This window comes from Saimiri boliviensis, chromosome X, assembly GCF_048565385.1.
Source record: "Saimiri boliviensis isolate mSaiBol1 chromosome X, mSaiBol1.pri, whole genome shotgun sequence".
Classification (NCBI taxonomy): Eukaryota; Metazoa; Chordata; class Mammalia; order Primates; family Cebidae; genus Saimiri; species Saimiri boliviensis.
The window spans coordinates 114,198,071-114,211,082 of NC_133470.1; the positions used below are offsets into that span (position 1 = coordinate 114,198,071).

A 13,012-nucleotide genomic window follows, 5' to 3' on the forward strand; every position below is an offset into this window, starting at 1 on the left:
TTGTATATAAATTTTCTCAGTATTTTGTCCCAATGGATACATCTCTTTATATCACAAAACTTGTTTATCTCATTGGATCAATCAGTTTAATCAAGTGATTTTAAGTGATAAAAAAGGTAAATTCATTGTTTTGCAGAATAAGGATAAGTCAGAGACTTAAATCAGGCAGGAAATCAAAATCAGATCTGTTACAGTGATTCTTATAATCTTTAAATCCTTTTGTATTTCTTTATTTTTTTCCTAATTTCTGCACATATTTTCCTTGTTTTGTTAAAGAGCAAATAGTTGTTTACTATGCAGATTATGCAAAAAATCTTTATCTAAATACTAGTTCATCAGGAAGGCTATGGACCCAGGAGGCACACTTAGTTATCAGAAACACTGTTATTTACATAGGCAGTTCATAGAAAAGTATAAAAAGTATAAGCAAAAATAATAATAATATTAATGTGCTTAAGAAAGCCTTTTCAAAGAAAAATTAAAAGAAAAAATCATAATATCAGTTTTCTCTTTCCATGCTATAAGGCCTAAATTCATATTTAGTTCATGTTCCTTTCAGGAAGATGAATAAGCTATGCAAAACTGTAAAACAAAGTAAAGCAACATTTAAATTACATAGAAAGGCTTAAGTTTAAAAATAATTTGACAATGAGATAAGCAGGAATGTCCAATTAAACAAACCCTTGGGCAAATTGCTATTTCTTTTACTGATTCTTTTTTTTTTTTTTTTCATAATCTATAGAAAAAAACTATTGGCCAGTGACCCTTAGTCTATTTTAATTAAAAAAGCAATATTTATTAACAACAGTCCATAGCTAACAACTTTAATTCTTCTATCAAACTCAGGCAAGAAATTATTAAATTCATAAATGTGCTTTCATTGCATTTTTATGGAAATGAAATTAGACCTGTCTTATCAGAGGTGGGACTAAACACTAAAAGAAGCAGAAGTACTGCCAAATAGTCAATTTACATAAATAAATTTGCCTCCTTTACAAATCAGGAAGTCTTTTCATGAGAGCTTGAAAAGTAACATCATTCCCAAGCTGACTTTGAATTGATGGACTAGTGGTGAGTCTGATAAGGATTTAACCAAAATCTTTTCTCTTTTTTCTTCACTCTAGGTACATTTTAAGCTTCACTTTTCCCATGATACCTATCTAAATGTTAATACTGCACATCTTTTCCACACTATTATTGCATTGCTTGGGAAGAAGTATATATCCTATAGACAGCAATTCTCTTCAGTCTGAAATAATAAATATTCTGAAATACCTAATTCTGAATAATTTATGTACAAAATCTACAAAATGATGGTTGCAAAGCTTGCTTTTAAAGAATTTTACTAAATTTTATTGAAAGGTACTATATAAATTCATTAGATGATGCAGCAGATCTTATTGTCCAGGAATGTACATTAAGGCAACCTCTGTCTTTTTTTGCAGAAATACTAACCTTTACTGAATCATAAGACAAATTGTTCTTCAAGTTAGAATAAATTTTTGAAGTCACCTAAGTAAAATTATCACTATATTAAAAATAAATCACTTTCTTCTGTAGCACACCGAACTAGAGGCCATTTATTGTCCTCTAGAAATCCTTAGTAACAGAGCATCCTTGTGTATTATTGGCTCTTGACCAGGTGGTCACAATTTTCAATTGCTTACCTTCTGCTTTGTCTTGACCAAACTTTAGTGAGGCTTCTGTTTTCCTTACACGCTCCTGAACTCTACTTGCTCTCAGACAGAAAACTCTAAAAGGCTGAAAATATTCCCTTAAACAGATTATCCCCAGAGCAGTTGACCACAGTAGAACACACTTACTGTCAGACCCGTCAGACCCCTCTGATAATTTTCTCTCATTTGCCAAATTTTACCACATAATTATTGCTTACTCCTCTCTATAAAAGAAAATCATTTTCTATTTGCTTTGGGGATACTTGCAGATTTCTAAGCTCAGAGTATTCTTCCTAGTGTAATAGTCTTTCTTCTGAATAAATCTTATTCTTATCTAAGTCCAGATTTCTCTTTATTTGACAATCCCATTTTAAAATATGTGAAAGCCCAAAACTTGATATTAGATAATATGCACTTGAACTGATTTTCTTACCCTGTGCTTTTTTTTTTCTAATTTCTTTCTGCCTTCCCCCTCCTTTTATTTTCCCTTCCATCATACAAAGTCATGGACTTAAACTCTAATATTCTTATAGCTATGCAATTCGAACAAACTGGTTCCCTGGACTAACCACATGGCTACTGTTGACATTTTCCATCTGAAATATTCCCTTTTCACATTTTAGTCATTACATGCCCTTATAACAGCATCTATTTCCTAAAGTATGTTTCAACAAGTAGCATTACTTTGCTGAGTAGCTGCTAATATGTATTCACCACTAAATGCTCATATGATTTAACATGAAATTTAAGTTTTTCCACAGTGAAACAGGAGCCTAGTCCATAATGTGACTTAAATGTAGTTCTTTTAGAAACATTTTGAAACCCTTTACGTGTGTGTATATGGAGATATACAATTGTTCAAGGACAAGCCAATTATGATTCAGCTGGCTTGAATCTACCAACACATAAAATTCAACTACATCTCTGCAATGTAGGTAAACAAGAAATGATGATTACAGCTTAAATGCACTACCATGAAGACATTTTTTGTAGCTATGGCTACAAAAAGAAGCTCACTGTTAAGTATCATTAAATAATTATGTTTTACCTTCCTACTGCTTATCCAGCTCCTCAATAGGAACTATAGGGAAGAAAAAAATTCTGCAAACTCCATCTTAAACTTTCACACAAAATACATCATCTTAGAGTTAGGAAAATGTCAGAACAGTTCCTAATATAAAATATGAAAAATAAATATTATAAAGCAAATTTTGGAAGATCTGCTTTGGACCATGATGAACTAGCTGGGATTAGATCAATCTTACTTCTAAGAACCAATGGAAAAGCTGAATAAAGTATTTAAGGTCATTTTTTAAAATATGGAATTCTGTATTTTGATTGCAATGGTATTTTCATGCATATACCTACTGGACACAATGGCATAAGAACTATGGACACTTATTTTACCAGCATTCATATTCTGATTTTGATTTTGTTATTTATGTAAAATATAAATATTGCATAAAATTGGTGAAGGGCATATTATACCTCTCTGTACTATTTTAGTAACTTCCTTTGAAACTACACCTATTTCAAAAAGAAAATGTGTTTTGAAAACAATCTTTTTGAAAGCTTCTGAAAGTCATAAATAAAGTTAGAATTTGAAGAATCAAAATCCCAGAGAAAAGGGAAACACAGAGAAATGAGCCCAACATTTGGCACTACTATTCCTCCATACACATTTGTAAGTTCATAAGCGATGGCCAGAAAGCTAAGAATCTGCACACAGCTTTAAGCATTCTTATGAAGCAAAGGAGACAGAAATGGGAGCTTAGAACTAGTCAAGATGTTTGGCCTTGGTGTAATCTACTTTGCAGATGGGTAATCTTTACAGCAGGCGTCCCCAAACTTTTTACACAGGGGGCCAGTTCACTGTCCTGAGCTCAGACCGTTGGAGGGCTGCCACATACTGTGCTCCTTTCACTGACCACCAATGAAAGAGGTGCCCCTTCCTGAAGTGCGGCGGGGGGCCGGTTAAATGGCCTCAGGGGTCCGCATGCAGCCCGCGGGCCGTAGTTTGGGGACGCCTGCTTTACAGTATTGTAGGAATGCACCAAAGATAGACCAGCCATCTGAAAGACTGAAATTAAGCCTCTAGTAACCCCAGTCTGTGGTTGAATTAAAGGGATCTGCCCCTAGATTATAAGCTAGATGCAAAAGCTTCAAGTTATCTTTATATTTTATCACACATAATAATTTGCATTAAATTTTAAAGATAACTGGCATACTAGGACTCAAGATCAAATGAACTAAAATAAAAAAAAAAAATATGCACAATACAAAGATATCCACAAGGAGGTCCAAGAATGAAGCTGCCAGAATTAGCCTTTAAGTAATGACCATCTATGTAATACTAAGGGAAGACTATTTTAAAAACATATAAGGAAAACGGTTAGCATCTCATGGAAGACAAAAAGGAAGATGTTCAAAAATGAAATGACATTGCTTGTTCTTGATTATATGTCAATGTCAACAAGATGTTATGTCTCTCTTATCTCTCAGTTTATGTGTAAATTTAATGCAACCCTAATAAAACACAGGGAAGATATTTTTTTCTCCAACTAAACAAGTCATTTGTCGAGTTAAAGTTAAGAAATAATATGCATGAACACTTAGGAGAACCCAAAAAATAAGAGCAACAGGAAAGGAATAGTGCTACCAGATTTAAAAGCATACTATAAAGTTTCTACAACTGAAACCATGTTACATGGTAAATAAATAATATTGAGACCAGTGGAATATAATAGAAAATACAACAGCCAAGAACACAGTAAAATTTACTACACAATAAAGGTAGTCATTTCAAATCACAGAGACAAATATGGACATTTTTTCAAAGCACGTTGGAACAACAGAACAATCATTTAATGATAAAAATGGATTCACACTTTTCCCTATACACTGAAAAAAAAATACAAATGAATTAGAATTCTGAGTGTAAATATAAACGTAGCCACACATGTCACAGGTTCCTTACGGTTTTGCTTCACCAGCCAGTAACATCTGTGGCCAGTGGTGCCTTTGCCCAAGTTTTGCTTGGGCCTGCTCAGCCTGTTCTGCCCACTGGGCCTGGTAAACTGTGCTGGGCTTTTGCTACCAGCCCGGAACCCATGCCTGCCAAGGGCGAGCCAAGCTCAGAGTGGTGAGGGGTGTGTGAACAAGCAAATGTGGGGTCTGGCCACTGCACACAGCCAGGCACACTGGCTGTGGGGGGGGGGTGGGCAGCTCTAGGCACTGGTACAGGCACTGGCTCCCTGTGGGGCTGCAGCTGGACCAAGCATATTGCAAGTGGCTTCTGCCTCAGGCACTGGGGAACACAGTTGCATTTGGAAGCTTGGAGATGTTCAGGAACTTTAGAGTCCCAAAGAAGGTTTGACAGCCCTGACTCAAGGAGCTCCTAGGTTTGCAGTCCCCAAAGGGCTACAGCTCTTCTCTACTTCTCTCTTCCTCTCTTACAATGTGCAAAGTGGTGTTGGAGGGTGGAGCATGTTACAGCCCTGTTTGTGTTACAGCTCTCTTAGTCCTGCCATTTGGCTGGTCCCAAGTTCTTGTCTCATATCCAGGAAACATGAGGTATGTAGGCAACTGGAAGGTTAGCAAGGTGAAGCAGTGCTTTACTGAGTGACAGTACAGCTCTCAGGAGACCCAAAGTGGGTATCTTCTTTCCACAAGTAGGTGGACCCAGCATCTGTGCAACCCTCAGCTGAGAGGAGACTCACAGTTGGTGGCTTCTCTCTGCAGGCTGGTCATCCAACATCTGCCCAGCTCTCAGCTGACAGGACACCCACAGTGGGTAGCCCTTCTCTACAAGCAGGTCATCCAATCAAGTGTGTAGTTCTCAGCGGAGAGGAGATCCCGTGTGGGTAGCTCCCATCTGCAGGCAAGTTGCCCCAACATCTGTGCAACTCTTATTGGAGAGGAGACCTAGAATGGGTAGCTCCTCTCTGCAGACAGGTTGTCTTGACATCTGCTCAATTTCATAGGGGAAGACGAGTGTGCTAATTGGTCTGTGGGTGGCCATGGGCGGGCCCAGAAAAGGCACTGTAAGTTCTTACTCTGGTCTGTGGAACTGGCAGCCCAGCTCCCAGGCCCTCCCTGGCTTGAATGTGGGATTTCACCAGGGACGTGCCCCTTTCTGCCCAGGAGCCTGTCTGCCTCCTGCTGCTATTCATGGAGCCCAGGATGTTCGTGCCAAGGAGTGCCTGCAGGACCACACCAAGCCACCCTCAGCCTCCTCTTGACCTCCCTTCAACGTTCGTCAGTGCCCAAATTATGGAGTGGGTCCGAGGTGGCAGGGGGCTGGTGTGTCAGTGCTGTCTTGAGTGTGTGCACACCCAGCCAGGTCATGGTAGAGCCTGAGCACAGCCACAGCTTTGCTCCAAAATCAGAGTGAACACTGAGAGTGGAGAGAGGCCAGGCAGCAGGAGAAGGCACTTCCGAGCCTGCAGGGTCAGGGGAGCTTCCTTCCCCATGATCACAGGGATGCCTGAGTCTGCAGCAGCAGTTGCATTCAGGACAGCAGAGCTCATGCCCAACCCACATGGAAGGGCTCCCACCTGTTCCCAGCTCCTGCCAGCTTCTCATGGAGTTAGCAGCCATGCATACCCCCTGCAGCTACCAACTTTTGACAAAACAGTATCACTTTAGGAATTCAGCTCCAAGATATACCACCAACGGCAAGAAAATACATACTTGTGCCTTCATGCATTGGGGTATTATGTTATAACAAATTATTGGATACCATGGAAAAGCCCATACATAGAAAACTGCTTGAATAAACTATGCAAAACTAACTTACCTACAGCTCTCAGGAGAGCTGAAGTGGTAGCTGCTTTCCGCAGGCAGGTCATCCTGGCATCTGCAGAGCCCTCAGCTGAGAGGAGACCTGCAGTGGGTAGCTCCTCACTGCAGGCAGGTTGTCCTGTTGAGTGTGAAGCCCTCAGCGGAGAGGAGGCCCAGAGTGAGTAGTTCCTGGGTTAAACTATGTATGTTGGTGCAAAAGTAATTGCTGTTTTGCCATTAAAGATAATTGCAAAAACTGCAATAACTTTTGCACCAACCTAATACATATACACAATGAATTACTATGCAGGAAATAATAAAGGTGATCTCTATGACCCAATATGGATTATCAGGAAAAAATTTAAAAGGAAAACTCAAGTTATTCTTAATATAACATACATAACGTATATAGTTTCTAAAAATAAACATAAGGATAACCAGAATCCAGTGAAATTGGTTATCCACAGGCAAGAAGTGAGAATAATATGGGAAAAGAGAAGATTGAGTGGCAATTCTCTATATATGCCATTTTATGTAATTTTAAAACTAGAAACATATTGAATAATCAAAAATAAAATAAAATCAAACATTTTGGAAACTCAAACTAAATTCAAATATAAAATATGTATTGATTGTTATATCAAATGCATAGAATAATGGCACAAGGAGAAGATGAACACAGGCAAATTTTAGACATGCACTTTCAGTTAAACATGGAAAGAAATGGAATGAAATCTACTTCATTCAGTAGGTTTGCTTATGGTAGTGGTATGGGTGAAACTATTCTCTATCTATTATCTTTGGTGTCCCATAGAAGAAGATATATTCCTTTGTGGGAGGGAGGCAAGATTATGATCATGAAAAAAAGTAGATACAAATACGTAAGCACAGAGAAGATAAAGAAGACCATGTGATCTTAAATGTTGGATTAAAATTAGAAATTGTCAGCTCATACTGGCTAAATCTGGTTCAATAAAAAATGAAAAACATCAGTAACAGATTATAATGCAATTGAAAGAATAATTTATGAATCCACACATTAAGAAATATAAATAAAAACAGACAATGAGAAGGGGAAAGGAGACAGAGACAGAAATAGCAAAGAAGGAAGAGCAGATGGAAAGATGGCAGAGAAAGAAAGAGAAACTGAAAGGAGGAAAAGCTTTTGTTTACTCTATAAAACTAATAAATGTACGTGAAATAACTAAGATACCACTATTTTGCTATGGGTCATGGTAATAATAACTAATTAAGGCAAGATTCATCAATGGATGAAAACACAACCGGGTGAAACTTGTTTGTTACCAAGACATTTACGCAGTTCTCATTTATCTCTGAATAATTTATTGATTTAAAAGGGGTAACTTTGTATTATATAAATATGGAAGGCATCAGCTTAATCAAGCGATCCAAGTTACCACCACCAATGTTGAGATGGCTTAACATCATGTGCTTCTTGATGTGATTCACTGAAAAAAAAAATTAGCATCATTCATGTAGTATTTCTTCTAAGACATATTTTGAAACTGCAAATGAGAATACAATCAGACTAGCATTGCAGCACATTTTACAAAACAATTGATCTCTATTCTTAAAAATTATCAGTGTTTGAAAAACAAAAACTGAGGTGCTATTTCAGATTCAAGTAGCCTAAAGACATGTAAATACAACGTTTAATTCTGAATTAGATTCTGAATGGAATGAATTAAATTCTACAAATCATATTATTCAGGAAAATGGAGAAACTAGATAACAAATGTGTATTAGAAAATAATGCCATAACAATGTTAACTGCTCTTATTTGATAATGATACTGTATGTATATTAAAGAATATCTTTGCTCCAGGATATACATGGTGAAATATTTAGGCATTGAATTAGTTTACTATGACTGCTGTAAGAAATTATTAAAGTAGTCCCCTATTCTCCATGAGGAATCTGTTCCAAGACTGCCAGTGGATGACCAAAACTGCAGATAGTATCAAATATTATATATACAATATTTTTTCTTATACATACATGCCTATAATAAAGTTTAATTTATAAATTCGGCACAGTAAAAGATTAACTATAACAATAAAATTAAACAATTATAATATGCCAGCCTGCCAGCCTCACTAACCTTGCATTTGAGGGGCATTAGTAAGTAAAATAAGGGTTACTTGAAAAGAAGCAATGCAATATTGCCACAGTCAATCTGATAACTGAGTTGGCTATTAAATAACTGAAAGGTGGGTAGCTTATACACTACAGATACACTAATGGATGATTCCAGTGCAACATATGGTGGGATGACCAGATTTCATCACAATACTCTGTAAGACATTCAATTTAAAACTTACGAGTTTTTTATTTCTGTCATTTCTCATCTAATTTTTGCAAGCCACAGTTGACTGCAGGAGGTAACTGACACCACAGAAAATGAAACCACAGGCAAGGAGGACTGCTATACAAATACAGTGGCAGCTTAAAACAATAGAAATTTATTCTCTCAGTTCTGGAGGCCGGACGCCTGAAATCAAGATGTCAATAGGACCATGATCCTCCTGGAGTCCCTGTGGAAGAATTCTTCCTTGCCTCTTCCAGCTTCTGGTGTATCCTGGTATCCTTTGGTTTGTTGCAGCATAATTACAATCTCTACCTCCATCACACATGGTTTCCTTCTGTGTTTTTGTATTTTCTCCTTTTCTGTTTCTTATAATCACGTCCTTCATTTACATTAATGGCCCACCCTGATCAAACATAAACTCACTTAAAGCTCCTTACCTTAATTGTATCGGCAAATAACTAATTCCAAATAAAGTCATAATTCTGAGGTTCTAAGTAAACATATATTTAGGAGATCCACCATTCAATTCACTATAGAGGGTCATACATAGAACACACTCTTAAAAGTTTCAGAAATAAATAATAATCACACACACACATACAGACACACAGCACCAAAGCGAATGTGGCAAAATGTAAATCAATGATGGATTTATGTGAAGGTTGTAAGAACATCTGTGTAATAAACTTGCAGTCATTTTCTATTTTGAGTTTTTGTAATACAATACTATTTAAATAATGTAGCATGTTAAAAAATATAAGAAAAATATGACAAAATTGAATATACATTTAAAATTTATAAAAACACATGGGAACTCTAGAATTAGAGAAAAATACAACTGGAGTTAATTCAATGGATCTGTAAAATGGCATGTTAAACACAGTTCAAGTGAGGACCATCAAATTGATAGGTGAGTAAAATATAAGCAGTGACAAAGAGGAAAAAACAGGTGGAACATTTAGAAAAGAGTATAGGAGAAACAGGGAATGTCTTCTCGACGTATATTTAATTGGCAACCTACAAAGATATGTGAGAAATAATAGGGTGGAAGCAGTATTTCAGTAAATGGTACTCAAAAATATTTCTCAAAGAAGGAAAAACAGAAAGCATAATTCAAGAGTATTATGAACCCAAAATAGATTAAGTACAAGGAAAATCAGATCTTGGAAGATCATAGCAAAACTTCTAAAACAAAAACAATCAAGGATAAAAAACACAATCAGAAAGATAGTAATAATACAGCCAGGCACAGTGGCTCACACATGTAATCTTAGCACTTTGGGAGACCTAGGTGGGTAGATTACTTGAAATCAAGAGGTCAAGACCAGCCTGGCCAACATGGTGAAACCTTGTTTCCACTAAAAATACAAAAATTAGCTGGGTGTCATGGCACATGTCTGTAATCCCCGCTATTCAGGAAGATGAGGCAGGAGAATCGCTTAAATCTGGGAGGCAGAGGTTGCAGTGAGCTGAGATTGTGCTACTGCACTTCAGCCTGGAGGAGAGAGAGAGAGACTGTCTCTAAAAAAAAAAAAAAAAAAAAAGAAAAGAAAAGAAAAGAAAAAAGAAAAATAGTAATAATACAACTATACAACTAGCAGCTGTTCATTATACAGAAATGAGAATAATGCCAAAATAATGCAAGGAGTATTTTTTCAACAAATGTTGACAGATGATCTGTCTGTCTTTATTTTTAAAAACTGAACCCAAGCCTTCACACCATACACAAATATTAAATTGAGAGAGATCGTGGCCAGAAATGTAAAAACTAAAAATATGACCACTGTACAAGAAAGAAAAAGACAACCACCATTATGATTTTGGGGTAGGTAATGATTTCTTAAACAGAACACAAAGGCAGTAATCGTTAAAGCAAAACTTGAAATTATCTATAAAAGTTAAAACATCTTGCTCTTCAGAAGGCATTATAATATAAACAAAAAGGCAGTCCATAGACTTGGAGATAATATTTATGATACATAAATCTTACCAAGAAGTTGTATCCAGTATATATAAAGAATTACTAGAACTCAGTAATAAACACAACCTTAATTTAAAAATACACAGCATATCTTATTAGAAATCTAGCAGAATAGATAATAATGCCCAATTAAAACATAAAAACATTCTCAGCCTTACTAGCCATCTGGGAACTGCGAATTAAACCACAAAGCAGTCCTTCGCCCTAGGACAGCAAAAGTTAAAATGAATGGCAATCCCAAGTATGAGTGAAATGCAATGTAGCTTGAAGTCACATACATTTCTGGTGTGAGTGTAAAATGTAAAAACCACTTTGGAAAACAGATCTAGCAATTTTTCATATAAGTTAAGCACAAACCTAACCTATTACCCAGCAATCCCACTCAGTTGTTTCTCCGAGAGAAATAAAAACATATATCTAAAGAAAGACTTAGACAAAAATTGCACACTTTTCTATTATAATAGCTAAAATCTGAAACTAATACAAATACCCATTAAGAAGATAATGTATGAACTGTATGTATTTATATGCTTGAAGGCCACTCATTAATGAAAATTATAAACTATTCAAACATTCAACATGGATGAGTAACAAAATTATTTTATGTTAAGAAAGCCAGACACAAAAGACTAGTTACTGTATGTTCCCATGCATATAAATGACTAAAATAGACAAAAATTACCTGCAGATACACGTCAAAACGCTGGTTACTAGGACTTTTCCCCTCACTCCCCCACTTACCTCAGCACTGCTGTACTGCTTTGCATTAGCTCTGAGCTCCAGGCCACTGCTAAGCTAGCGCCACCATTGTCTCCCTTCAGCCACCATTGTGATTATCCAGACCTCATTAGCCATGACTAGATTTAGGAGAACGGGGAGATAACTGAAGGGGCATGCCTGAAGGTGGAGGATAGAGGGAAACATTGATGGCTCCCTCATTGGTAGAAACACCTCTACTGAAGTCCCCCAGGGTGAAGAAACCCAAAGCACAGTTGTAACTGGTGTTGATGTCATGCACTATCACTTACAGGAAACAAGCTTCACAAAAGAAGCCTGTAAGAAGTACATAAAATATTACATGAAATCAATCAAAGGCAAACTTGAACAGAGATCAGAAAGAGTAAAACCTTTCATGATAGGGGTTGCTGAACAAATCAAGCACATACTTGCTAATTTCAAAAACTACTAGTTCTTTATTGGTGAGAACAAGAATCTTGACAGCATAGTTTCTCTACTGGACTACTGTGAGGACACTTTGACCCTACAGATGCTTTTCTTTAAGGATGGTTTAGAAATGAAAAAATGTTAGCAAATTTGGCTATTATTTTACATTTATCAACTGTCATCAAAACCAGCTGCTTTTTGTCATCCCACTCAACACCAGGACCTAAGACAAATGGAACTGATGTCATCTTGAGCTCTTCCTTTACTTTGTGACTTACTTGGAGTGGAGGCATTTTTAGGAAAAACATGTCATGTAGGTTGTCTAAAAATAAAATGTATTTAATCTCATTTCAGAGAATACCTTTTAGTTTAATATATACATTTAAGCTAAATACATCCTGTAGTGTTCCTGGAGAAGCTAGAGCCTGGTTGTAAGGCACTACTAAAAAAAGAAAGACTATCATCAGATAACTTCTTCAGTGGAAATTACTTCCAGGACTGGAATATGAAAAAAAAAAAAAAAAAAAAAAAACAAGAATCTAAAGTTTTGAGTTGCAGTAAAAGGAAAGATCATGCTTATAGCAGTGCCAACATTTAAAATGAAGTCTTATACATTTCATCACCTGCAATGGAAGTAGTTAACTTTGGAAGAATTAACTACTTCCACTGTAGATGATGGAATGAAAAGAGACGAATTAAAAGATTAAAAAGAGACGAATTTGGCCGGGCGCGGTGGTTCAAGCCTGTAATCCCAGCACTTTAGGAGGCCGAGGCGGGTGGATCACGAGGTCGAGTGATCGAGACCAACCTGGTCAACATGGTGAAACCCCGTCTCTACTAAAAATACAAAAAATTAGCTGGGCATGGTGGTGCGTGCCTATAATCCCAGCTACTCAGGAGGCTGAGGCAGGAGAATTGCCTGAACCCAGGAGGCGGAGGTTGCGGTGAGCTGAGATCGCGCCATTGCACTCCAGCCTGGGTAACAAGAGCGAAACTCCGTCTCAAAAAAAAAAAAAAAAAAAAAAAAAAAAAAAGACGAATTCAGTTGAAAAAAAAAGAGTAGAGGTTACTCTGGAAGAT

The 13,012-nt window shown here is 36.8% G+C and overlaps 1 pseudogene; it reads left to right on the forward strand.

Annotated features, from left to right (window-relative positions):
* Positions 1-8,995: 8,995 nt before the first annotated feature.
* LOC104651903 (translationally-controlled tumor protein-like) lies at positions 8,996-12,077 on the forward strand (annotated as a pseudogene).
* The last annotated feature ends 935 nt before the right edge of the window (positions 12,078-13,012 follow it).